General features: G+C 47.2%; 1 protein-coding gene across 1 annotated transcript in view; it reads left to right on the top strand.

Moving 5' to 3' along the window:
* The window catches only part of npas3 (neuronal PAS domain protein 3), a gene marked incomplete at its 5' end in the record, with an annotated part of 246,393 nt that overhangs the window by 80,106 nt on the left and 161,287 nt on the right, over nt 1-5,000 (top strand). The window lies entirely within an intron of this gene.

The following is a 5,000-nucleotide window of genomic DNA, read 5'->3' as shown; positions in this document are numbered from 1 at the left end:
ATCTATATATATATATCTATATATATATATATATATATATATATATCTATATATAGATATACATATATATATCTATATATAGACATATATAGATATATATATATATATCTATATATGTCTATATATAGATATATATATATATCTATATATATTGTTAGATCCTGGGTACTTCTGGCCCGATACGGGGCTAATTACTGACTCAGCTCTCTATTAAAAGATTCTCGAGCTGGTGTTCTGGCGAGGGAACTCGCCTGGCTCCGCTAACTGCCGTTACTCCCGACGTCTACCCTGCTTCCTCCGGTCAGAGCGCGCTCGGCCGAGAGACCAGTCCTGGCCCCGGGCGCTCCCACCAGTCGCGTCGGTTATGGCAGCTTCCCTCTTATGGATCCGCGCTCTTGGTAAATGCCAGGTTAGGTTTTAACGGCTAGGATTAATTCTTGCTAAAACCGTAAGGGATTGTTAAGTGGATTCGGTCTCTAGGATAACCTTTCAGAACTCAGTTGTTAGACATACAATAGCTTTAACTTTTTACTGTCACGAGGAACTCTTTACTACTTCGGCAAATTAATGCACTTGAGGATTTCACTTTAAATGCAGATTAGATATTTATTGCAGGTTATATTTAGTTAGTTTGCAGGGGTTACAGCTACAGCTCACATAAAATGTCACTACACATGATTAGTCAATTTAATTATCTTCTTCGATTATACTCATTAGTTTTAGTTGCCGAGACGGCTCGGTTAGAGCTGGATGTCCAATGGTGCGATGAAAAGAGTTCTTTTGGAGTTGTTAGGAGCGAAGGTCCGGCCGGACCCTCGATCCTCCCGCTCCGCAACGGAGCCCGTTCAGCTGTTCTCAAAACTCAGTACAAAGTCTTTCTCAGGCAGCTGCGGCTTTCTCAGTTGTCCAGATGTTAAGAGGCGAGCGGTGGGGAGAGTTAGAACCTTCGTCTTTTAATCTCAGTGTCCACGAACAGAGGTCTCTTTTCCGTGAACAGAGACGAAGTCCTCAATACATCAGCTGCAGGCTTTAGTATCTTCTTCCGATGCGCTTGGTACGGCATCCGCGATGAAATCCCAGCTTGTTCTTTGCAAGCATGTCCTTATATTCCTCATATGGGCTGTGATCAGCCCCCACCTGTTTGGTCCATTACTCATCCCCCCTCCCTCTGGAAAGGGCGTTAAGCCGAACATTGCCTGTATGACTCAACCTATTACATCAGTTTCTAGATCTTTCTCTTGACTACACCCAACATCTGGTCTTGATTACAGCAATGTCATTCTTGCCCAATACTTGCCCAATACATCTATCTCAGCTCCACAGAACACACAGAAACATTCATTACATTTGTTTAAATCACTCTATGTATTAAATATTTGTTATGTAACGATCATACACTTTATCTTTCGATTACACTTTAACTATTGATTTATGATTATATGCTTTTTATATCCTGACCTTCCCCTGATCGTGTATGCATGTTTTCGAGGCAGCTCTGTGGGCTCAACTCTTCTTGACATCCCCTTCTTGAGGTCACAGGCTGCCTCGCCTTAGCTAGTAGGAATCTCACAGGAAGCTTTCGTCGGCCAGGGCAGTGATGACGAGCACGTCGTCCTCTGGTGAAGACGGTCCTGATGCCTGCTCCCAGCTGTCGATCACCACTAGGTGATGAAGGTTAACCTTGTTAACTTCTCCACACGGCATGTACCGCATATGCATGCATCCATAACCTTCACCGGTTTATGGCGCATGCGGTTAAACTCTTTTCTTTTTCCTGTGACCCGGAGTGGTTTCTGGTCTCCGGGTCCCTGCCATGCAACGGCTAGGGTGGTCGGCAGCAGGCAGACCACACAGTCATTCTTAATTTCTCTCCATTGCAACACTTCTTTTTTCTCCGGAGAGAAATCACTTCTTGCATAACCCAACTTCCTCAGGGCTCTTCCTGCCCAGAGCCCCGTAGTGCTCCTTCTCATGTTAACCACCCCTTTGACATTGGCCACTCTGACGTAGGGTGGTAAATCTTGTATGTTGGTGGCCATTCTTGAGTTCCTGGTTTTCTCCTAATGCGGAACCGGCTTCAGCTGCCCCACTCCTTGGATTCCTCTTTTCTTAATGGTGAGTCCTCCCCTCCCTTTGTCCTCTCCTTCCTGCGTTGTATCGACCACACAACTCACAGTTTTTTTTTAGGATTCTGCGGACTTCTTTTTCAGGAATCCAGAGTCGCTGCTTTTCCAGTTCCCTTTGCGTTGGAACGGTGCCTGCAAATCCTAGTGCGCCATGCACTGCCTGCACCACCTCCTCCACGCTCTCTTCTGGGACTACCCTTCCTTTGGGCAATTCTTCCCACTTCTCGATCCCAACAAAGACAATTTGTGTCATCTGGACGAAACGATCCACTTCTTCGTTTCCTTGCCAGTGAATTTCTTCTCGCGTGTGGGCCCTCTGGTGCACCACGTCGAGCTCTATGCTTAGCTGTAATTCGGCTATTTTTCTCCATAGGTCTTGATGAGCCACTTTTTTACTTTTAGCGCTCTCAAACCCATTTTCCTCCCATATGGACAGGTCTTCGTTAAGGGCCTGAGCACAGTAATAACTATCAGTTATGACTCTAGCTCTTTTCACCCTTCTCTTTGCACTGATGTTCTACTTCTCCTTTAACCGACGCCCTACTTTCTTCTTGATGTAGGTCGGTTAGGTGTTGTTGGATGGCAGCGTCCCAGGTGGTCCATCCTCTTCCGTACAGGATGACCTGATGTTGGACGTTGCCTCTGTCGTCTTTATCCAGCGTCGGTCCTCCCGATGCCGCTCTGCGTGCTCCAGCGCCGTTCTCCTCCTGGTCCGCGCTGCCGTCTGCTGCCGGGTCCTGGGTCGATGTCGCTGGCACGTCCTGCTGAGTCGTCGCCGTCTGCGGGCTGCCTTCGTCGCCATCGGGTCCTCTCTGCCGTCCGGTGGCGATTCCTTCATCTGGGCCGCTGGCTCGTCCCGCTGGGTCGCCTCCGTCTGCCGGCCGGTCCCTGGAACATCTGGTCCGTTCTGCTGCACTTGCATCTTGGACTTTGTCTTTGTCTTTGTTGTCTCGAGTCGCCTTCCTCCCAAAGCCTCTCGTCGCGCGTTGAGGAAGGGATGGGATCAGGCTCTGGCCCCTCTACAGGTCGGGCGAGTCTGGTCGATGCTCCCCGTCGCCTGCGGCTTCTCCTGTGCTGGCTTGTAAATACCACACACAGCTTCGATGCGTGGATGTCTCGCCATCGGACTTCTTCGTGGCTTGGGCAGCTTTGCTTTCTACCACAACGCCTCACCTCAGGTCTTTTCGTTCACGAACGACAGCCTCTCTTAGCTGCCGGGGTTCTTCTTTTGGACTCAACGTACTCCTTTTCTGTCGAGCCCCACGTTATGGGCGCCACGTGTTAGATCCTGGGTACTTCTGGCCCGATACGGGGCTAATTACTGACTCAGCTCTCTATTAAAAGATTCTCGAGCTGGTGTTCTGGCGAGGGAACTCGCCTGGCTCTTCTAACTGCCGTTACTCCCGACGTCTACCCTGCTTCCTCCGGTCTGAGTGCACTCGGTCGAGGGGCCACCCTGACCCCGGGCGCTCCTACCAGTCGCGTCGGTTATGGCAGCTTCCCTCTTATGGATCCGTGCTCTTGGTAAATGCCAGGTTAGGTTTTAACGGCTAGGATTACTTCTTGCTAAAACCGTAAGGGGTTGTTAAGTGGATTCGGTCTCTAGGATAACCTTTCAGAACTCAGTTGTTAGACATACAATAGCTTTTACTTTTTACTGTCACGAGGAACTCTTTACTACTTCGGCAAATTAATGCACTTGAGGATTTCACTTTAAATGCAGATTAGATATTTATTGCAGGTTATATTTAGTTAGTTTGCAGGGGTTACAGCTACAGCTCACATAAAATGTCACTACACATGATTAGTCAATTTAATTATCTTCTTCGATTATACTCATTAGTTTTAGTCGCCGAGACGGCTCGGTTAGAGCTGGATGTCCAATGGTGCGATGAAAAGAGTTCTTTTGGAGTTGTTAGGAGCGAAGGTCCGGCCGGACCCTCGATCCTCCCGCTCCGCAACGGAGCCCGTTCAGCTGTTCTCAAAACTCAGTACAAAGTCTTTCTCAGGCAGCTGCGGCTTTCTCAGTTGTCCAGATGTTAAGAGGCGAGCGGTGGGGAGAGTTAGAACCTTCGTCTTTTAATCTCAATGTCCACGAACAGAGGTCTCTTTTCCGTGAACAGAGACGAAGTCCTCAATACATCAGCTGCAGGCTTTTAGTATCTTCTTCCGATGCGCTTGGTCGGCATCCGCGATGAAATCCCAGCTTGCAGCAAGCAAACCACTTCTTTTATTCATCATTTGGGCTGTTAGCCCCCCTCCTGCTCAATACATGCTCTCATCCCCCCCACCCTCTGGAAAGGATGTTGGGTTCGAACATGTCCATATAAGTCCAGGCTTCCTGCCTCTGACTCATCTCTTGCAACAGTCTTCTCCTAATTTCTGCAAGTCATCCTGACAAGCACTTTTCTTACATCGCAGCTCCGGTCACACAGAACATTTGTTAATCAGTTTTTACATTTGTTAAATCGGTTTGGTTAGTACACATTTGCTTATAAAATGATTATTGATCTCATCCTTCATCATTATTGTGCTTTGTGTCTTTTCTTCTCAACCATCATTATTTCCCCATCCCTTGAAGCCAACACCCTGCTTACTTCCTCTTTCTCCGTACTTTCTACACTCAGACTGCACTATACTCAGATACACATATTATTATCAGGTTTACATTTGTTAAATCGGTTTGGTTAGTACACATTTGCTTATAAAATGATTATTGATCTCATCCTTCATCATTATTGTGCTTTGTGTCTTTTCTTCTCAACCATCATTATTTCCCCATCCCTTGAAGCCAACACCCTGCTTACTTCCTCTTTCTCCGTACTTTCTACACTCAGACTGCACTATACTCAGATACACTTAAACACTTATTAT

The sequence above is a fragment of the Melanostigma gelatinosum genome (genome assembly GCF_949748355.1).
Source record: "Melanostigma gelatinosum genome assembly, chromosome: 16".
NCBI lineage: Eukaryota > Metazoa > Chordata > Actinopteri > Perciformes > Zoarcidae > Melanostigma > Melanostigma gelatinosum.
Note: the sequence above shows the minus strand (reverse complement) of the source record. Positions and strands in the feature narration are given on the sequence as shown.